General features: G+C 39.5%; 1 protein-coding gene across 9 annotated transcripts in view; it reads left to right on the forward strand.

Moving 5' to 3' along the window:
- The first annotated feature begins 830 nt into the window (after positions 1 to 830).
- Positions 831 to 24,122, forward strand: part of LOC126297613 (biotin--protein ligase) — a 429,285-nt gene continuing 405,993 nt past the window's right edge. For 3 of the 9 annotated variants that reach the window (XM_049988624.1, XM_049988623.1, XM_049988628.1), the window contains exon 1: positions 851 to 1,105. The gene's annotated coding sequence lies outside the window, so the exon portion shown is untranslated. Of the gene's footprint in view, positions 1,106 to 1,950; positions 2,412 to 24,122 lie in introns of all 9 variants that reach the window. The other 6 variants (XM_049988619.1, XM_049988626.1, XM_049988622.1 and 3 more) reach the window with 4 other exon arrangements.

A 24,122-nucleotide genomic window follows, 5' to 3' on the forward strand; every position in this document is an offset into this window, starting at 1 on the left:
AGAAATTATGTTATAAAAACACTTATTAGTTGTATATTGTATTAAATGTAAGATAGATTTATATGAATTCAGTATAGATAAAAAAATTGCAAAGATATAATATAGTTGTTAAAATGTACCCTGACAAATTCTATATCACAAATTTGATCGCTGAGATAATAAATAAATAAATCAAGTAGGACTAACAGGAAATATGGAATTCATATGGAGAAGGGCAGCACGAATTGTCGACCCGTGGGAGTGACACACATAGATTTTCAAAGAACTGAATTGGCAGACTCTTGAAGATAGACGTTAACTATCCCGAGACAGCATACTTACAAAGTTTCGAGAAGTGGCTGTAAACGATGACTCTGGGAATATACGGTACTAAAACTCACCTCCTTACATATCGTCAGGAGGAGATTAAATTAGTTACAGCACACACAGAAGCAGTTAAACAGTCATTTTTCACGCGCAACATACGTGAAAAGAAGGCACCTTTACAAATGTTTACATGTAGCCATATTTAAAAATTAAGTTGCCTTCACTCTTTCCGTATCATTATGAATTATCGTGCAAATGATCGATGGAATATGAAACTAACAGAATGGACCAAGAAGAACAGGGATGGTCGGACGTACGTAGCTCCTTCTGCCATTCACTTCGCAGTGGTTTGCAGAGTATGACTCCAGAAGAGTGTAAAACTGCACAAAAAACTCTTCTGCACACTGCAGCTGTCGTAAAAAGTTGCAAACTGATTTCATAACACGAAAAGATACAGAACGATATAGCAGCTGTTTCTGGCTTGGTGTCTATGTTGCTAGCTCGGAGTTGAACCAAGGAGGTTCAGTACGTTGCGTTAGTGGTTTGTCTGTGGACCCTCTGTTTACGCGGGGTGATATGTTTGTTGTTATGGTATAATCTAATTAATGTACGAAATGTCTGTCTCTTCCATTGCATACGGTTCGCTGCCCAACAAAAATTTAGTTTCTTCTTGGGCCGTGAGTCAGAGTACCACCTATGCGTCATCATATGCTCGCGCATAATAGTAATGGATAAAATTACACATTAAAAAATGTGGTGTTTCTTTCACTTCGAAGATATGTGTGAAACAAGCAACTGGGTAAATGTCAATTTTTATTGAGACCGATTTTATTGGTGATGTGCCCTCAGTGGGGGAGAGCAAGTTACTTTGTAACAGAAAGGCGAGACGGTGATACCGAACCATGGTATATCCTAATTTGATGTAGAGAATGACACAACTAACGAGACGTCTTTGCTAAATGTAGTATTTTATTTCTTTGAGGAAATCCATCCACACAAAAAAAATGAAGGTCATAATATCATTATGTATGTTTCAGATGCTTAACAGAGATTGTATAATTAATTCAGGAATTTCATAGTAACGTGTGTTGGATAAAAGAAGAAACTGTTATTTATAAAAGTGTTATATGACTTGATGTAACTATGTTTTGAATTAAAGAGAGGTAAAGGCACAAGCCGAAAATCATTAATACAGAATCATGGTTTTCGTGTACGACAGATATTGTTCATTTATAGCCATGTGACAATGAACCACTCCCTCTAATACTCAGTTTTATAGAAGTGGCCACCATTGCGTCTTTATTATTTTACGCTCATTGTATTTATATGTGTGCAGTTGCCATAATATTCAGTGAGAATTACGTTGATCAGGTATCATTGTACATCAGTTGGATGTTTTGTGGAAGGATGTGGTGAATAGGAATCAAATATGTATCTGTAATTGGTATGTCTAATTACTATGGTGTATCTGTGAGGTAACACTCATTTGTATCAAGTATACGATTAACATGATATCTGTGGCACATTAATAGTTGTTTATCCAGTCCCACAGTAAGATGGGAGTAATTTGCCTCGTATGCTGATATCTATGTACCAAAATTTCTGACATACCGTTATATCTATTAGATCGATATTCTTTTGCAGTGAGCCTATTTATCCTGAAGAATGTGCAAATAAGTAAGTAGATGGGAAGGAACCTTAATATATGGAACCATAAAACATCACCCTTGTGGGTAAGTGCCAGACTACAAATCCAAAGGTTGGAGGAAGGCAAGGGCATATCACTACCTACAGGACTATGACTAGTAAAGCACTGTAGTGTTCAGATCAATGTTTGGGTTACAGAAAGTTTTACTTATTAAGCGCTGTATGCCACACACTTCACAGTGATTTGCAAAGGGGAGTACATGTTTGTATGTAAGTTTGGTATGATTTGTTCATAGTCACCTACTGCTGCTGAATGTAACAACTATATTGTGCTCAGTGTCTCTTTAACATTAAATAGTAACAATTCTAGAAGACAGTATGCTACCCTCGTGTGTCACGAGCAGAGTCCATGGAATTCCCTTGGAGCTATGGCATTGGTAGTCATATTGTGACAGAGTGTGAGTACCATAGATTTAAACTTTTGTTAGTGGAAATATTTCGATAACATATTGATCATATACTATTAAATACAATGTGAGGTGGTATGAAGATACTATTTATGCAATATAATTACATATCTATAGCCTCATTCAAGTAACTCACTGTGTGGATGTATGAAGACATATATCTGTACACCTAAAAAATTAAGTGTACTGCTCCACATGCAACTGATGTATAAAAAATTGTAACTATTCCGTTTTGTGTAGAAGCTACATATCGGATCCCTCTTACTTTTTTCGTAGTTCATGTGTGATGCTTGTGTATAATGTGCATCAAAATACTCATCAGAGAGTTGTCATTATCTAATATATGTTTTCTGAGTTTGACTTGCAGTTGTAATTTTTATGACAAAAAGAGTATTAAATATGGCTAAGTGCCTTTTTGTGTGGCACAGATGTAAACATTAGGCTATGCTGCAGGTCGGTGTGTTATAACACACTGTGTTTGGCTTCACCAACTCGCAAACAAATTATCGCATTTCAATGTAACCTGGCCACAGGCTACATGCTGATCAGTATGCCACGGCGGCCAAGATTTTGGATAAAGGAGTGGGGCAACATCATGTGACGATAGAAAAACCCATAGACAAAACAGCAGCTATAAAATCGCACTGAAGGAACACAGAAGTGAGACTTCAGTCACTGTTTTCTCTTATGCACGTGTGGGAGGCAAAATCCAGTTTAGAGTTACATTCAGGTATATGGTTTTAAGTTAGGGAAGTTTTAAATATTATAGCAAGTATTATTAGGTACAGCATTCATACCTCTTCTTTCTCAGTGACAACCCCTTTGTTAATCAGTAAGTAAACTAATTTTAACTTTTGCTTTACCATCATACAAAAGGAGGGTAACTGTATGTTGTGTAATTATTATCAGTATGTTCATCAGACTTTGGTAAGAGTAATGTAGTGGCCCCTGTCCTTGCATTTTTCATACTTTTTAAAAATTACTAGCCCATTCCTTGTGCCCCCCCCCCCTCTCTCCCTCTCCCCCCCCCCCCCCCCCCCCCCCCACTGTAACACAACAAGCCTGTCATGCAGGCCAGCCTGTATATGTAGGGGGCTGGAAAACTGTTTTGTGGCCTGTACGTGTAAGCTGCCGTGCAAAGCAGGTCAATAAGCCAGGCTGATATTACAACATTATAATACACCTGAAGTGCTGGACAGCCTATATTGCAGGGCATCTTCCTTGGTTGCTACGGAACACCATACAAGGATTTTATAAAATGCATTACACTGTGCTGTCTGTGATGTTGTTGTTGTGGTCTTCAATCCTGAGACTGGTTTGATGCGCAGAATCCAAACTGATCTTCCCTGAGGTCGGCTTCTTCCAGTTTTTCCATTTGTCTGTAAAGAATTCGCGTTAGTATTTTGCAGCCATGACTTATTAAACTGATAGTTTGGTAATTTTCACATCTGTCAACACCTGCTATCTACATCTACATCCATACTCCGCAAGCCACCTGACGGTGTGTGGCGGAGGGTACCCTGAGTACCTCTATCGGTTCTCCCTTCTATTCCAGTCTCGTATTGTACGTGGAAAGAAGGATTGTCGGCATAATTCTGTGTGGGCTCTAATCTCTCTGATTTTATCCTCATGGTCTCTTCGCGAGATATACGTAGGAGGGAGCAATATACTGCTTGACTCTTCGGTGAAGGTATGTTCTCGGAACTTTAACAAAAGCCCGTACCGAGCTACTGAGCGTCTCTCCTGCAGAGTCTTCCACTGGAGTTTATCTATCATCTCCGTAACGCTTTCGAGATTACTAAATGATCCTGTAACGATGCGCGCTGCTCTCCGTTGGATCTTCTCTATCTCTTCTATTAACCCAATCTGGTGCGGATCCCACACTGCTGAGCAGTATTCAAGCAGTGGGCGAACAAGCGTACTGTCACCTACTTCCTTTGGGATTGGAATTATATTCTTCTTGAAGTCTGAGGGTATTTCGTCTGTCTCATACATCTTGCTCACCAGATGGTAGAGTTTTGTCAGGACTGGCTCTCCCAAGGCTGTCAGTAGCTGTAATGGAATGTTGTCTACTCCCGGGGCCTTGTTTCAACTTAGGTCTTTCAGTGCTCTGTCAAGCTCTTCACTCAGTACCGTATCTCCCATTTCATCTTCATCCTCTTCCATTTCCATAATATTGTCCTCAAGTACATTGCCCTTTATAGACCCCCTATATACTCCTACCACATTTCTGCTTTCCATTCTTTGCTTAGAACTGGGTCTCCATCTGAGCTCTTGATATTCATACAAGTGGTTCTCTTTTCTCCAAAGGTACCTCTAATTTTCCTCTAGGCAGTATCTATCTTACCTCTAGTGAGATAACCCTCTACATCCTTACATTTGCCCTCTAGCCATCCCTGGTTAGCCATTTTGCCCTTCGTGTCGATCTCATTTTTGAGACGTTTGTATTCCTTTTTGTCTGCTTCATTTGCTGCATTTTTATATTTTCTCATTTCATCAATTAAATTAAATATTTCTTCTGTTACCCAAGGATTTCTACTAGCCCTTGTCTTGTTACCTACTTGATCCTCAGATACCTTCACTACTTCATCCCTCAAAGCTACCCATTCCTCTTCTACTGTATTTCTTTCCCCCATTTCTGTCAATTGTTCCCTTATGCTTTCCCTGAAACTCTGTACAACCTCTGGTTCAGTCAGTTTATGTATGTGATAATGTTGTTTGTTCTATTACCAGTTTGTCTTAAACCATGATCAATGACATATGTTGCCACTGAAAACCATAACTGTTAATAATAACATGTTGTCCTTTTGTCAGTGGGCCATCATAGTTTAATCTTGCTTAAAATTTTCATTTTTATTGGCAATTATGGATTACAGTGGTAATGTACGTCAATGCATGTATGACATGATACATCAGCGATCATTTTCCTGCCGTTCGTGATGGTTTAAGAGCAAAACTGGTAGCAGAATAAATATAATCACAGACAGCACAGTGTTATATATTTTGTAAAAAAAAAAAACATGTAGCAGGGGCTGAAAAAATACTTCTTTTGCCATTATCTCCAATCCAATTATAGCTAGGAGCTTTTAAACCCCACAGTGTTGATACTCATGAAGTTCCTTGTTTGTGTGCCAAATTTGATTGAAACCAAGTCAGGGACTTGGGAGGAGATCCTTGAGGGTCGACAGAATCGTCCGATCCCACGCCTCGGCTTTGACCCGTGACGTAAGGGTGTTGTCATGTGCGACGTCATGACGGCGCAGAGTTTGGTTTGTCAGTGTAGCGTGTTTGTAGATGTCGTCGTGTTGTGGTTTGTTTTGCTCTCTGATGGTATTTTCAGGCTTTTCGTTTGTGTGGTGTAATGGGCTCAGTTTCCTTTTGCTCATTATCCAGAATTGTTAGTGTCGGCTGTGTTGTAGTGGAATTAGTTTCAGTGAGTTAACGATTTTGTGTGAAGGTTAATTTAGTGTTGTTTGCTGTACGTCATGTAGTAATTTTAGTAAAATGAATCGGTTGTTGTTTCTGTTCAGTAATGGATATGACACATAAAATTAAGTGCGCAGGTCAAGGGAAGTGTTCGATCCCAATGTGTGGCTGTGTATGTTGGTATTGGTATTGGGAGATGATTTTGAGCTATATAGGCCAAGGGAAGTGTTTGATCGTAATTTATGTGACCGGGACTTGCTGTTGAGCTATATAGGTCAAGGCAAGTGGATGATATTGTTTTAGAGGTACTTGGGGAGTTTTGTGATGTCGGTTTTTTCGTCGTTTTGTGTGATTTTGTATGGGGATGGATGTCTATATTTGTTTATATTTAGTTTGCCCCCACCCAAAAACACCCATTTCCCGCACTTGTCCTGTTAGTGCCATTGGGCTTTTTGCGGAAAGTGTGTATGTTTGTTTTTCGATGTATTTTCTTCCTCATAATGTGTGCGTAATGACTTTATATGCGTCACATTGGAATTGTGGTTCATGGTCGTTTCTGCCATATTTGTGACGACATGGGTCAAAGAAGATGGGCGGGATCTGACACTTCCGTACTTCCACCCCTGACAATACATAAAAATACATGCTGCTTTATGCAACTTCCACATGGGGAAATAAAAATTACATGCAGCCATGTTGTCCAGTGTACAAAGAATCAGTGTAACACATCATGAAACGTTTACTGACACTACCACACATGGCAGCATAGACGTATCTTCTGTTCATGTGTTCATTTCTAGAATGGATCAGCTTCCCAACAATGCACGTGTTGTAAAGAATGTTGAGCCGCGAGAACAACAAAATATTTGTAAAATCTTATTTTTGAAAAAGATATTTAGAGAACAGTAGTAATGCTATCCTCAGCTTGTCTTCTTACACCATTTTGTTTTAACTGTTTTACTGTATCTGCATTGTACTCTGCAGTAATGTTAGCATGTTGCTTAACTGATCATTTTTGTCTTGTCAGTTTATCAAACATTCTAAGAGTTTTATATCAAATTATTTTACTCTTTCTAATTCAGATATATAAATTTATCTAGTGTTTGACAATGAGTCTCTGAATGTAGTTCCATATTTACAGAAAAAATGGAAACATCTAATCTACATTATTACTGTGGGCTCCAGATACCACTTTCTTTACTGGAAATAATGATTAAAATCCTGATGTTACCTTTATAATTAAATGTCCAACATGTGTATTTAGTACTGAATTTGTTGTCTGTATGATATACCAATTATTGCTAATTTGATAGAACTACATACAGAGAAACCATTACGTATATCCTCAGTGTTACAGTTCCTTCTGGCAACTTCGCTGCGTCCCCCCTTCTCTCTCTCTCTCTCTCTCTCTCTCTCTCTCTCTCTCTCTCTCACTCTCTCACTCTCTCACTCACTCACTCACTCACTCACACACACACACACAGAAAAAATACCATGGTGATGTGATATTATTAATGTATTTTATACAGACTCGTGGAGAACAGGTGTGAGAGGCAGGAACCTAATATACTCATATAATAGTGCCTTTAGAAATGACCTAACCATTGAACTTGACCCTAGATGGTGAAAATCAAGAATTCGCTCACAAATTTAGACATGTTAAGACAAATATGCTCCTGAATGTTCTGACGAAGTGAAAGAGCACCATCATCAGTGTTGACTGCACAATAGAGCCAGGTAATCGATGAGCAAGACCGTGCAATAGATTTAGATGAAATCCAACAAACTGAACTTTGATGAATATAGTAAACAGTAGAATATATAGAAATGGAATGTGTGCATGGCTGATCCAATTGCACCTATTGTGATGTAAGCAGTGAGCTGAGCTGAAGAGGAAAAAAAGGCTGGGGGGGGGGGGGGGGGGTGTCAGTCTTGGTATAGGAACTATAAACTCAAGCTTCTGGAGGTGAATCAAACTAATTCCCTTGATACCAGGCAGCTCTCAAATTTTTTTTTGCAATTTGTTTCAACAACCACATAATACTATATCTATGACAGGTAAATTTTTTTGAAACTTATTTAAAAAAAAAAACAATTTGGAAAGTAATAGTGAGAATCTCATCTGAGGCAGTAGGTGATAATGGAGTGAGTATAGTTGTGATTAAAAAACTTGCTGAAAACATTATTCCAGTCGTTACAGATATCTTCAGCTTCTTCCTCATTAGCGATATACATTGAAGAGCCAAAGAAACTGCTGCACCTGCCCAGTACCATGTAGGGCCCCAACGAGCACACAGAAGTGCTGCAACATGACGTGGCATCAACTCAACTAATGTCTGAAGTAGTGCTGGAGGGAATTTGCACCATGAATCCTGCAGGGCTGCCCATAAATCCGTAAGAGTACGAGGGGTTGGAGATTTCTTCTGAATACTCTGTTGCAAGGCATCCCAGATATGCTCGATAATGTTCACGTCTGGGGAGCTTGGTGGCCAGAGGAAGTGTTCAAGCTCAGAAGAGTGTTCCTGGAGCCACTCAGTAGCAAATCTGGACGTGTGGGTTGTCACATTGTCCTTCTGGAATTGCCCAAGTCCATTGGAATGCAGAATGGATATGAACGGATGCAAGTAATCAGACAGGATGCTTATGTACACGCCACCTGTCAGAGTTGGATGTAGAAGTATCATCTCAAAATATTTGCAAGTTTAGATTAATTTAAAATAAGCTAATTCATATACACATATATTTACAGACTTCTAGTTAGAGACAATCATTAGATTTATTCCCGGTATACAATCCTTTTTTTGCAAATAACTTATTAAATAATGTAATGCCACATTGCTCACTCATATCTCACTATCAGTCACTGCACACAATCTACACACATTGTTTCATAACACTTCACACACTTCACACACACACACACACACACACACACACACACACACACACACACACAACTGTACCGCAACTTCGCATTTGCTATCCTGAAAAAATGAGTCTGCATCCCTCCACGAGGAGTGACATGTTGAGCTCAGAAAGAAGAATAGGTGTGTTAGTATTGTGCAATGCATAGCTTGGGGGTAAGTATTTCTAGAAAGGAAAAACAAGGGGAAAAAAACAAAGTGAAGGTGTTATCTGGAATGTTTGAGGTTTTATAATCACTATTATTATTTATTTGTATAACAATTTTTTTTATCAAACCCCCACTCTGTTGTACCTAAGTAGGCTAATCCTCCAATGTATATAATGCATGGCCTAATAAGTACTTTTTAGCTGCCTTTTTAAATAAGTGTATTTTTACAATTTCTTTAATCTCTTTTGGTAATTTATTGTACAGTTTCATTCCTTGTTAGAAAATGCTGTTTTGAGTTTTATGTCTATTTTTTCGTGGTAAATGTAAGTTGAGTCTATATCTTGTTGCATGGTCATGGACAGAGCTGTTTTTGCAGTAATTACCAACGTTATTTTTGATGTGTACAACTGACTGGTAAAAGTATTCACATGGAGCAGTTAAAATCCCCAGTGTTTTAAACAGATCTTTACAATGAGTTCGACTAGTAGTTTTGGTTATTATTCTTATGGCTCTTTTCTGGAGATTGCAAAATTGTGTTCATATGTTGTACCTTTGTTCCCCAAAAAAGTATGCCATAGCTAAGAATTGAGTGTACATATGAATAATATGTAACTAAAAGACACTGCATGTTACACACTGATGATAGGATTCTAAGGGCATAACATGCTGATGACACTCTGTTGGCAAGTACCTTTGTGTGTTCACACCACTTCAACCGAGAATCAATATTCATTCCTAGAAATTTTGCATTTGTTACACAGTCTATAGAGGTGTCATCCACATTTAATTTAACATTGTCATTTTTCCTCTTCAAACTGAAATTCATGGCATTAGTTTTCTTTATGTTCAGCGTCACTTTATTGCTTTCTCGGCAAGGAGTTCTCTTGTTTTCTCAGTGACTATAATAATGCTGTCATCAGCGAAGGGAATTTTTTCACCATGAGTAGTACTACTGGGAAGGTCATTGATGTAAGTTTGTCCAAATATGCTACCTTGCGGAACCCCTATATTAATGTATTTTGGTTCTGATAAGTATTTCACTAAATGTTTGGATCTATTTGGAGTATGTGTTATCTCTACTCTTTGTACCCTATCTGTTTGGTATGATCGAAACCAGTCATTAGCTACCCCTATTGTGCCTAATGCTTCTAATTTACACTCCTGGAAATTGAAATAAGAACACCGTGAATTCATTGTCCCAGGAAGGGGAAACTTTATTGACACATTCCTGGGGTCAGGTACATCACATGATCACACTGACAGAACCACAGGCACATAGTCACAGGCAACAGAGCATGCACAATGTCGGCACTAGTACAGTGTATATCCACCTTTCGCAGCAATGCAGGCTGCAATTCTCCCATGGAGACGATCGTAGAGATGCTGGATGTAGTCCTGTGGAACGGCTTGCCATGCCATTTCCACCTGGCGCCTCAGTTGGACCAGCGTTCGTTCTGGACGTGCAGACCGCGTGAGACGACGCTTCATCCGGTCCAAAACATGCTCAATGGGGGACAGATCCGGAGATCTTGCTGGCCAGGGTAGTTGACTTACACCTTCTAGAGCACGTTGGGTGGCACGGGATACATGCGGACGTGCATTGTCCTGTTGGAACAGCAAGTTCCCTTGCCGGTCTAGGAATGGTAGAACGATGGGTTCGATGACAGTTTGGATGTACCATGCACTATTCAGTGTCCCCTCGACGATCACCAGAGGTGTACGGCCAGTGTAGGAGTCGCTCCCCACACCATGATGCCGGGTGTTGGCCCTGTGTGCCTCGGTCGTATGCAGTCCTGATTGTGGCGCTCACCTGCACGGCGCCAAACACGCATATGACCATCATTGGCACCAATGCAGAAGCGACTCTCATCGCTGAAGACGACACGTCTCCATTCGTCCCTCTATTCACACCTGTCGCGACACCACTGGAGGCGGGCTGCACGATGTTGGGGCGTGAGCGGAAGATGGCCTAACGGTGTGCGGGACCGTAGCCCAGCTTCATGGAGACGGTTGCGAATGGTCCTCGCCGATACCCCAGGAGCAACAGTGTCCCTAATTTGCTGGGAAGTGGCGATACGGTCCCCTATGGCACTGCGTAGGATCCTACGGTCTTAGCGTGCATCCCTGCGTCGCTGCGGTCCGGTCCCAGGTCGAGGGGCACGTGCACCTTCCGCCGACCACTGGCGACAACATCGATGTACTGTGGAGACCTCAATGCCCACGTGTTGAGCAATTCGGCGGTACGTCCACCCGGCTTCCCGCATGCCCACTATACGCCCTCGCTCAAAGTCCGTCAACTGCACATACGGTTCACGTCCACGCTGTCGCGGCATGCTACCAGTGTTAGAGACTGCTATGGAGCTCCGTATGCCACGGCAAACTGGCTGACACTGACGGCGGCGGTGCACAAATGCTGCGCAGCTAGCGCCATTCGACGGCCAACACCGCGGTTCCTGGTGTGTCCGCTGTGCCGTGCGTGTGATCATTGCTTGTACAGCCCTCTCGCAGTGTCCGGAGCAAGTATGGTGGGTCTGACACACTGGTGTCAATGTGTTCTCTTTTCAATTTCCAGGAGTGTATTTACTAGAATGTTGTGGTCGACTGTATCAAACGCCTTAGAAAGATCCAAAAATATGCCTGTGACACACTCATCTTTATCAAGAGCGTCAAGTAAAACTTTTGTGAATTCTACTATGGCTGACTCCGTATTTTTGCCACTTCGTAAACCAAACTGTGATTCACTTAAAAGATTGTATTTATTCAGGTAATTCATTAATCTGTCGTTCATAATTGCGTCTATTATTTTTGAGAATGGTGGCAGCAGGGAAATGGGACGGTAATTTTCTATGTCTTCTGCATAACCCTTCTTAAGCAAAGGTACAATTCTTGCCTGTTTTAACTGCTCTGGAAATGTCCCTGATGTGAAGGATTCATTTATTATATTTGTTAAGCGGCCTTGTGTAATCTTTATGCGTTGTTTCAGTACACACATTGGTACTTCGTCTAAGGCTACTGACTTCTTAGTTTCTGGACAGTTTTATTGACTTTATTCTCTCTGGTTGGAAGTAACATCATTGTTTTGAGTGCAACATTATTTACAGGTGTTATATTTGTGTTGGGGAATGTTTGCTGTAACTTCTCTGCAATACTTGAAAAATGCTCATTTGCATAGTTTGCTAAGTGCTGTGGATCATTTATTACTTTATCCCCCTCCGTTAGCAGTATGTTACTATGCGTTTGTTTGCGTCTCTCCGTTTCCTTTTTTATAACATCCCAGACTGCTTTGCATTTATTCTCTGCATTACATATTATTTTTTCATTAAATGACTTTTTTCTGCAATCAGCAACTTCCTATAGATCTTTTTGTATCTATGATATAAATTCAATAATTCTGGATCATTGCAAATCTTTTTCATAGAACTGAGGTGTTTAACTTACTAAGTGTTTGGGAGGACTTCTTAATACCTGCTGTTATCCATCTGTTTTTGTGAGATATTGATACAGACATGCAAACTTTTGGAAATGCCTGTGCTCAGTAATACAAACTACTGTGCAGTTCAAAGATTGGAGTTCAGTTTAAACAATGTGGAGAGTTTAGAGAAGTTCACATTCACATTGGTTTCCTTATACACTTCATCCCAGCTTTATTTTTCTAGTTCTTTTGAAAAATGTTTTATTTTGATTTGTGATAGATGTCGTTTGTAGGCTTGTAGTTTAGGGAATGATTCGATGCCTGATTTTACTGTTGTTATTTGACAGAGATGGTCTGATAGTCTGAGATCTTTTACAGCTACATCTCATTTTTCCCTGTCCATATTTGTGGCCACATGGTCAATTACTGATGCAGTCATTGCAATAACCCTTGTTGTACTATTGACCAATAGGGACATAACAAAACTATGAAGGATGTTTATGAAGGTGCTGCTGGATTCATTTATGATGTTAGTGTTGATGTTAATGTCCCCACACAGAATTATGGTGACATTTGTACTTGAGACTTTATCTAGAACTTCTGTTAACTTATTGAAAAATTGGGAGATCTATACACACACACAATCTATACACATCTATACACACACAAAATGATTAATTTCTTGGTGATATCAAGCCCTGTTAATTTAATAGCTGATATTTCAAAGTGTTTGTCTTCACTTACTGTACTGAGGTCGTGTCTTGATTTGAACTGTGTTCCTTTCTGATATAAATGCATGATCCTCCACTCCTTGAAGTAGTTCTGCAGTAAGAGTTTACCTTTTCATACAATGATAATACTACACTTTGGATTTCTGTGTCTCTACACCTGTGCTCAGTAATACAAATTACTGTGCAGTTCAAAGATTGAAGCTCAACTTCTCTATAGTTGTATTTCATCTTTTATTGATTGCATGTTTTGATGGAGGATTGTTAAGTCTGTGAAATTCCCCATGTTATTCTTTCCAATGGTTTGTTTTTCTTTGTGACATCTGGTATGTGTGATATTTGGAGTGTTAAAATCTGTTTTGTGAGAGAGTGTTCCAGTATTTTTTAAACTACTAGACATACTCTTTAGGCAAATGAACCTGTTGTCTGGATTTGTTCTAAAAGACCTATTTTTCCTGCCTATGACAACAGGTATTTGACCATGTGTGGTCTGAGTTCCACCCCCTATACTTTCATGAATCAGCTGTACCAATCTTCCCTTCCCAGTCCTGTTTAGGTGTAGGCCATGCCTAGTGAAACCCCATCTGTTGATAGTCCCGACGGGCACCAGAGAAACATTAGCAAAGTTGGCTGTCCTAAGAGCCATTCCTAACCCCACATTAATTCACCTCACAGCTCCATCAAGATGCAGTCGATCATGACGCCAGAACAGCTGAACAAAGTGTACTTTGGTGCCATGAGTCAGGGAAGCTATCTTGTCCAGGTCACCACATATGTCATATGCCCCATCCCTGTCCAGACTGTTTCCCGCCCCACCCACTATCACTACATGGACCTCTTTTGTAAAGTCCTTACATAAAGTCCCTAGATCCTCTATCACATGACTTAGCCCTCCATTGGGCTTGAACATACTGATGGCCAGGTACGCTGCCCCTAAACTTTCCTGTAACTTAGGACTTACACCTCGCCCATGGCTACTACCTAGCAGCAGCACTTTCTTCTTCCTAAGACTCCGTACATTTGATTGAAGTGTGGTGCACATTTTCTGCTCCTCCTCCTCCTACCTGAGGCACTTCTCCACTTAACTCTGGCAGTAGTAGATACCTGTTTTTGGTGTTGTTGATAAAACTGTCAGATTGCGTTCTCTTTCTTCCTGTCCTCCTATCAACTGCCAGTTCCCAACCACCCTCCTCCCCCCTGTCTCCCTTGATCCTTATGAGTTCCTTCCTTGCTTGCCTCTGAAGGGCATAGATTTTCCTTTCCTGTTCCCCTATCAAAATGTTCCTACTGCATACTCTGCAGTTCCAGGAGAGAGCCTCTTCTGTTCTCCCAATATTCTCCACACTGCATCCCCCTCAGTGAAATTATTTCCTACAATATTGGCAACAAATCCCTCTACTCACTACCCTATAACAGCTCCCAAATTTCTCACTCATGTCAATTTCGAAAGAATGATTAAGTTTAAAGAATGTTTTACATTTGTCAAGGACGCGAGATTGGCACTGTGTAAACAAAAAACGACACAAAGGTCATATGTGTGGTGGTTGTTGTTTTTATACTGATTTAGAGATGCAATGGTAGAAGAATGAATTGCCACATGGGATTAGCTGCAGTCATGAACTGTGCGGCTGGTCCCGGCGGAGGTTCGAGTCCTTCTTTGGGCATGGTTGTGTGTGTTTGTCCTTAGGATAATTTATGTTAAGTAGTGTGTAAGCTTAGGGACTGATGACCTTAGCAGTTAAGTCCCGTAAGATTTCACACACATTTGAACAGAAGAATGAATTTGTAATTACTTTGCTTTTAGAGAATTTACGTTATCAAATGTGTTTGTTCATGTTTTTAAACATTTATAACTTGGAAAATTTTGGCCTAGATCACGTCTATCTAACTAGTAAATGGTACGAAATGTGTTAGTTAAATATGATTTGGAAACATTTAATTACACTTTTATTGCAACAATATACACTGATGAAGCTAGTAGCTGTCTTTTTTAAATGAATTTTGCACTATCAAGAAAACTTGAATAGAATTTTTTGTGTTTGTCACGCAAAATTCCGTATTATGTTGCGATTATCGGGACTTAAGCTAAAGAACAAGTTTTTCAAGAAAGAGCTCGGCTGGGACGCTAATATTCAGTTGTGTGACAAGAACAAACATTACAGCAAGTACACAAAACAAAGAAAATTTAAGTTTGACACTATTTCCTCTTAAAAAAGTTCTTTTAGCGGATGAAGAAAATACCTGCGATCTCACTTGGCGGTCTTATTTCCAGTCATCAACAGTCTAATGTCGGTGTTGATTGGTCCAGGCGAGGCGTAAGGCTTTGTGCCACACAGTCATCAAGGATACACGAGTGGGCCTTCAGCTCCGAAAGCCCATATCAATTATGTTTTGTTGAATGGTTCATGTGCTGATGCTTGATGATGGCCCAGCATTGAAATCTGCAGCAGTTTGGGAAGGATTGCACTTCTGTCATATTGAACAAATCTCTTCAGTCGTTGTTGGTCCCATTGTTGCAGGATCTTTTTCCAGTTACAACACTGTCGGAGATTTGATGTTTTACCAGATTACTGATATTCACGGTACACTTGTGAAATGGTTGTACTGGAAAATCCCCACTTCATCAGTACCTCATAGATGCTGTGTACCATTGCTTATGTGCTGACTATAACACCATGTTCAAATTCATTTAAATCTTGATAACGTGCCTTTGTAGCAGCAGTAACCAATCTAACAACTGCGACAAACACTTGTTGTCTCGTATAGGCATTGCTGACTGCAGCGCTGTATTCTACCTGTTTACATCTCTGTATTTGAATACACGTGCCATTACCAGTTTCTTTGGTGCTTCAGTGTATATCTTAGTGATTGAAAACAAACCCTAACGTTATATATATACAAAAAGAACCCAAATCATTGTATGATTACATGTCAATCAGCATGTCGTCTTTATCAGTAGCTTAAGAGTACAATGTTCATGATCTGGTGATGAATAATGTTTGTACTTATAACACCTGTGGTAAATACAACAGGTTTCCAAAAACACCACATTACAACAAATGCATTAATAAAGTAACTGATAATCTGAGTAGCAATATAAATGTGATTAGACCATTTTTAAAACTATACTATTTTAGCAAGCCATTTTATACAGGGATTTTGATATGCCATTTACTAAAATTAAGCAATTAAATTCCTGAAACAGGGCACTCATATTGTTCATGGTAAAACTTGTTTCCAGGTTTCAGCCTTGGGTTTGTTGCTTTTAATCTTATAAAAGATACTTTTCTGCTGACTTCTAACTATTTATGTAGTACTAATGCATTTTCTGCCTTATCAAACATGAATGATGTCCTCTGTTGAGTATGAAGTAGTGCAAAAAAACTTGTATATCGAATTGAGCTGTAAGAAGTCACACCTGAAGCTGGGGTGAACTTTTTTATAATGTATGAGGGTGTGCTGAAAAGTAAAGCCTCTGAATTTTATATTCTGTTGTCAATGTCGCTTGAGGAATTACGTGTCACGTATATTAATCAGTCGACTTTCCTGCTTCACTAATGTAAGTTGCAACCCTCTGCTTCTAGAAGGTTTGGAATTGTAGCAAGTAACAGGATGGTGTTTAACATAGCTATGCGGTGCATGAGAGGCCCTCAGAAAAAATGAAAGAATGAATTGAAGAGATGGTCCATGCATGGAGCACTGTCTCCTTCAGCATGACAGTGCCACACTACATGCAAGCATTGTGACATCTGCAACAATGCACTGCCTTGGGTTCACTATGATTGATCATCCTCCATACTGTGAAGGTATGAACCCCCGTTACTAGATGAATATTTCTAGTATACAAGGATTGCTTTGTGGAGAGCAAGCGCGCTATATGGTGCACGAAATTAAATAATCACTTAGTGATTGCGGGTCATCAGGGAGTGGTAGTGAACCACAAAGTCCTCAGAGAGAGGAGGAAATCGGTATCCCTGTAATGTCTAAAGAATTAATTGCTCTTCTCCAAAATATGAGTAGCTAAATAGTTTCATTTGAAACTGATATGGGTAATAAATTAAGTGCTTTACACACTAATTTTATAACTAAATTAAATTCTCTGAAGACTGATATGGGAAATGAAATGGCTGTATTAAAAACTAATGTGGGCCAAATAAATAGTCAATTGGTGTCAATGAAACAAGAAATTGTGACTGAATTAAATAATAGATTAGAAAAAATAGAAGAGAGCTAGCATTCCATGTATGAAGCGGTTGAGGCTGAGCTGAGGGGTGAAATTGTTTTGGGAAGGCAGATGTGTGACGATAGAGAAGAGGTGACAAGGCAGTCTTTGGCAGAAGTGAGTGCGAAAATAGTGGCTAGCAATGATGAGTCAAAAGCTGTGCTGATAAATAAATTAGACAGCACAACTGATGATCTCAGAAAGGAAATGGCAAATGTCACCTCAAAAGTAAATGAAAATACTACCCAGATAGAATTGTATAATGTTTCGGGTCATGCTGGGTGTCCAGTAATGCAGGCCTAGTGGAAAGACATTTTCAGGCGAAAACGGATATCGGGCTGTGGATTTTTTGGCCGGTTGCAAGGACTGTTTTCTGCCTGGGATGTCAGATGAGGCAAAAGTAAAATTTGTAAAGAGAATGCTGGGAGGTTCAGCTCAGACATGAGCTAACAAATTTAAGGATCAGTTCATTTCATTTGAAATATTTGAACGAATGTTTCTAGACAAATACTGGAGTAAAAATAAGCAGTGTAGGTTGCAAAAAGCGTTTCTGAATGGACCTGTGTACAGGGTAGGTAGACAAACTATGAGGGAATTTTGCCAGGAAGAGTTGAATAAATTAGTAAATCTGGATCAGCCTTTAGGTCTTTTAACATAAATATTTACTTCAAGGAGGAGACTACCTGAGGAGTTAACAATGGGAACTCATACATTGCCCCACTGATTCTGTGGAGAAGTTTTTAGACTTTGTTGAGAGGGTGGAGCAGGCTATGTGCTATTGGCCTGGTTCAAAGGGAAACAATCCAGGGAATAACCATAGGGATCTAGGGGAGAGTAGAAATATGAATTGGGGTAACAATCATCAATATGGTCACAGAAATAGGAATTGGGGAAATAATCATCAGAGCCATCATGGGGACAGAAATATAAATGAACATTGGAGAGGAAATGGGGGAAGATATAATGAAGAAAGCCACAGTCAGTCAGATTTTAGGGGCAGTGATGTGAGAAATGAACCAAGGCCAATGCTGGGAAATGGACATGGAAGAGGGGGGCAGAACAACAGCACACAGCAGGGACAGCATCCTTTAAACTAGGACTTGTCTCAAATGGGATCCACTTTGGGACAAGACAAGTTGCAAACAATAGGGCCAAGAGATGGAACAATAATAATTATAATCAGACCAGGTGTGGTTATTCTAAAAGGGGGTGTGAAAATGATAGAAGTAGGAGAGAGGAAAGAATTTGTGGTATGGAGGCCATTTTAAATGATGAAAATGTATTGGGGAGCTGGTGCATGGAGCATGAAAAAAGGAGAGCTTTTAAGAGGAAGGAGGCCCAAATGGAAGAAATCAGTGCTGAGAATGTTTTTGTAAAGAGTTTGGGGATGTGAATTCTGAGAAAGATAGTATTGATTTGGTTGGCATTATTAACATGTCAGGGACTAAGGCACTGTCTGAAGGTATAGATGGATGGTGTGATGGCCAAAGTGTGTGTGAAAGTAATATTAAGAAATTTGTTGAGTCGTATGTAATGGAAGCAGATACAGTGGATGATAGTGTTAACTCTGAGAGGGCCAGGGTGCCTGAAACTAATGGTTTTGTAGATGATGGTAATGATTTTGGGGCCATAGTGCCTATTGTTGATGTAGTGATAAATGAATATGTACCAGAGAGTGTGTCTGGTGAAATTTATGAGGTTAGCTGTGAGCAGCCAGAAGGGGCTGGTTTTGAGATGTCTGGTGAAAGTGTTTGTAATATGCAGGATGGTAATGTTTTGGTGGGGAAAGCTATATCTGAATCCATGAAACAAGATGAAACAAATTGTGCTAGTGTTTACATGCAAGGGGTTAAACAGCAAACTAAGTATTATGAACAGTGGAGAACTAAGGGGGGAATCTGAATTGAGCTTAAATGATTGGGTAGCAAGGGCAAAATGGTTGCAAAAATATACTCCAGAAAATTGGACAGTAGGGAAATATTATTATGTGAACAGTTTAAAGCAGTTAAATGTTGAGGATGAGGCATATTATGATGTACTCAAGAAAATATTTGATGGGGATAAGGAGTTTGATGGTTTAAGGGGGGGGATTTTGCAAATGAAATGAGAAGGTGCTGTGGAGAGTAACTGCAGGGTTACAGATTGTGGAAAATTAATGTGTGACGAGGGAGATGAAGTTGAAAAGGTGAATAATTATGTTGTGTATGAGGATGAATAGTATGGGGGTATGGAAGAGGCTGAATGGAATACTGGTTAGATGGGGAAGAGTGTATGTGATTTTGATGCAAGTGTATGGGGGGATTTTTCTAAGTATATACAGAAGTTGGAACCAAAGGTATGGGAGAAGTTTAGTTTTGCCAGAAAATTAGAATGGTTAGGCTTAGAAAATAAAGAACACAAAGATGCTTTTGAAGTAATATTTGAAGGGGGTAATGAAATAGAATCATTCAATGGTGGGCAAGTATGCACTATGGAAAAGTACTGTGCTAATGAAGTGGAGGAGGATCTTTTAGCAAAAGTAGAGCTCAAGCAGAAACATTTTAGGAAGGTGCAACCAATAGTTAGTCAGTGAAGAAGCCTTGGTGGACACAGTTAGTGCAGTCAGTGGGATAGCAGAGGGTTTCTACAATTATATTAGGAATGACAAAGCCAGTGAGGAAGGAGGCTGTGTGAGATGTAAACATTGGTGGAGAGTTGTTTAGTCACCCATTCCTGGTGATTCAAAATTTAGGTATAAATATGGTTCTGGGTACAGATTTTTTAAATAAATGTGGGGCAAATATTAGCTGTGGGGAGCAGGTATTGGAATTGAATGTTGGGGGATGTGTAAAGGAGGCAAAATTTGTAAATGCAACAGGTGATGATTTAGTGGCAAGCTTGCACGTGGCCCAGTGCTTGTTGGATGAAGTAGGGATTGAGGAGGAGATAAAAAGGAAGGTTTATGAGACAGAGGGTATTGGTGACAGTGAGAGGGAAGAACTGTATGTTTTACTGATAGAGCATAAAGGTGTGTTCTCAGAGAGACTTGAGAAACTGGTAAATTTTGAATATATACTCAGGGTGAAGCCTCATGAGCCTAATAAGAATTTTTGGAGAAGTAAACATTGTGTGTTGTGGTATCTGAACAACTGTTGGGCTTATATGTATAATCTGCTTAATTTTTGGTTCATGGGGGTCCAGCACAAGGTTTTATGTTGTTTGAGAAATTTGGGGGCCTAATTGTTAACTTCAACATATGTTGCACTGGGTTCTGTATGTAGATACACCAAACTTCCTTTGGTGCATGGGGGTCAAGTTTGTGGACTGAATATTAGGGTAAGCAACACAGCATGGAGATTGTAAGATTAAAGTTAGTTCATTTTGCTGTTTGTAATCTCAGTGTGGGCTAGATGATATGAATAGAGGATATTTCAACAAAATGTATAGGTGAATTTTAATAGAGATTTTTAAAAGTAGATTAAGTCTTTTTTTTAGGAAACATTGCCAAACCCTGGAATCTAATTCATGGTCTGTAATAATCAAGTAAAGTTTATCTTTTAGTTTCTGCTGTCAAGCCATAACAACAGTCAGATATTATTTAAAGTCTGTATGATTCCTGCCACATTATCAGTATCATGTGGTCAGCAATATGCACCTTCTGAAAGATCAATCTTTATTTCAAGTCATGAGACACAAAGGTTATAGTAACCTCAAAATCAGTTAATATCACAAATACTGAAAGATCAATAAAAATAGTAAATAACAACTTACAGGAATGAGCGAGCACTCATTAAAAATGTTTCGTCATAGCAGATCGAGAGCCGTAGTCATATTTTAAGATTCATAAATAATTAAGCCTGTAAAGAGCAATAAACAAAGTTTGAGGGAAAATTGTTTATAAAATTCAATAGAAAATTCATGGCGTAAAGAACGGAATTATATAATATTTTGGGTGGCATCACATGTATTTTAAACTAGTTAAGTTATACTGTACACTTAACTTGCAATAGTTTTCATTGTTTGCAAATTATTATTAACATTTATCACCCATAATTAATTAATTATTATAGATATGAAGGTTTTGAGCTGTGCAATGTGTAGATTGCTATAGATTACGTCAAAAAATGGTGCTATATGCAGTTCTGTGTCAAAACTTTGCAGCACAGATATCAACAAATAAATTTGTGCTAAGTGGCGAAATTTTGCAAAAACTAAAACTTGATTTACGGCCGATAGAATAATCCTAGAAATTAATGTAACATAGTAAACAAGATGTACTTTTTAGTGTGGTTCCGATGGTGTACGTATTTCTGTCGAGGGATGTATGTATCAAAATTTGTAACCTTAACTGGTGAGATTGGTACTTGTGTAACCCGGGGGGGAGGGGGGGGGGGAGGTGAAGTCCGAGACTACCGAGACTATATAAGTGAGTGGCCATCTTGGCCAGTGGTCGGCCATTGGTCAGTCATTTTGGAGGGTGGGTGGCCCATGTGGTTGTTTGAGAATATTTTTTTTGCGCAGGTTTATTTCGACAAAGAGTATTGTTTAATGGTGCAAGTGTGCAAGCATATATTTGGTGAACTGGAAATGCTACGATTATTTGTGTGAGCACGAATTACGAGGTATACATCAGCGTAAGTGAACATGTGGCGATCTGTGATTTCGCGCCAAAACTGCTGGAACAAAGAGGACAGTGGGACTTGTGGTTCTGTTCGAATTGATTGAGAAATTTTCGTCTATAGCAGCCTACATTACTGCTATTGGGGGCTCGGAGTCAAATTATTATTAAAGTAAAACTGTAAACCGTCTCACCATTGCTAATTTCATTTTGTGAAAGAAAAGGAGACAATGAAATAAATAGTAATTGAACTGTGTCGTGAAAAACTGATTTTGCTGTAATAATTGCCTAATTTTTGTTCCCTAGCATAAACTGTACTCATGAATATTAATTCAAAACTATAACAAATGTGCTAGTGTGGAACACTGTACTAATGCACCAAGTATGGAAATCATCCCCTAAGACGTGAGAGCCAAAATTGGCAATAACATTTTTTTTAGCATTTGTATATGCACATTCGAATGAACTATTCAGCCACACTTCTTTATTTACCGCTCCATCACAATATGAACCCAACATGGCCCCATACAATTTTCATCTGTTTCCAAAACTTACGTAACAACTTGGAGGACTTCACTTTCATAGTGATGAAGTGGTGCCAGCAGAGGTGAGGCTGTGGCTGTGTCAAGAAAGTCAGACATTCTACAGTGGCGGTACGAACAAACTGGCCTGTTTCTGGGAGAAATGTGTTCGTTGCCAGGGTAACTACGTTGAGAAATAAGTATGTGGTCATGAAGAATAAAGATGTAGAATGTTAATAACATTTGTCTTATGTGAAAAATCTACAAGAGTTCTCCCATAAAAAACTCGGAGGCATTACTTTTCTGCCCAGCCTTGTCGTTTCTACCCTATTATTTCATAAAAACACCTTATAATATTGGTTGGCGTCTAAATTAAATGTAACAAACTGTCATAATGTACTAACAGCAAAGGCTGGTTGTACTGTCAACAACTCACAGATGGGGGTATTCATCTTTATGGGCCCCAATTTCTCTTATCTTGTCTTTGTGGCTCTTACGTGAAATGTATGTTGACAGCAGTAGAATCATTCTGCACCGAGTGAGGTGCTGGACAGGACAGTGGTTCAAACACGCATCTGGCCATCCTGATTTGTTAGAATAATTACTGCACACACAGAGGCATTCAGACAATCATTTTTCCTGTGCCTCGTACATGAATGGAACAGGAAGAAACCCTAATAACTGGTAAAATGGGATGTACCCTTTGCTATGCACCTCACGGTGGTTTTCAGATTATAAGTGTAGATGTAGGTTTAGGTTCTCCGTGATTTCCCTAAATCACTTCAGGCAAATGCTGGGATGGTTCCTTTGAATGGCCACAGCCGACTTCCTTCCCCACCCTGCCGTAATCTGGTGTGATGGATAACCTCGCTGTTTGGTCCCCTCCTCCAGATCAACCAGTCAGTCATTCTGCAGTTAGCCACTGCTACTGGATCCCTAAATATTGTCAACAGTTTTATGTGAAAAGAATGTTGTCTTCCCTTCTGGGACTGCCATTTCAGTTCACAGAGTATCTCCTTAACACACACGTTGATCAAACCCACTGCTAGCAAATTTAACAGCATGCCTTTTAATTGCTTCAATGTCTTTAATCTGATCTGATGGGGAGCCCGAAAACTTGAGAAGTACCCAAGAGTGGGTTGCACTAGTGTTCTATATGTGGTCTGTTTAATAGATGAGCTACACTTTCCTAGACTCTCGAAGTTCACCATTATTCTTCTCTGCTGCTGATCTGACATGCCCGTTCCATTTGTTATGTTATGCCTAGATGTTTAAACAATGTGACTGTGTCAAGCAACACACCAAAAATGCTGTATTCGAACATTACCTGGTGGTTTTTCCTACTCATCTGCATTAATTTACTTTTTTCTATATTTAGAACAAGCTGCCATTCACCAAACCAAACAGAAATTTAAGTCATCCTGTATTGTCGCACAGTTACAACGATGATGACACTGTCCTATACATTACAGTGTCATCAGCAAGCAGTTGAAGATTGCTGCTCACCTTTTCCATCAGGTCATTTATGTATGTAGATAGCAAGAGCCATTGTTCCGCATGCTCAGATCTTTGTTAATGATCTGCAGTGGGCCACTGTATCAAACACTTTCCAGAAATCTAGGAGTATGCAATCTAGCTGTTCTTCATCCATGGTTTTCAGGACATTGTAAGAGGAAAGGTCGAACTGAGATTCGTATAGTTGATGCTTTTTAAATCCACGCTT

Source organism: Schistocerca gregaria, chromosome X (genome assembly GCF_023897955.1).
Source record: "Schistocerca gregaria isolate iqSchGreg1 chromosome X, iqSchGreg1.2, whole genome shotgun sequence".
Taxonomy (NCBI): Eukaryota; Metazoa; Arthropoda; class Insecta; order Orthoptera; family Acrididae; genus Schistocerca; species Schistocerca gregaria.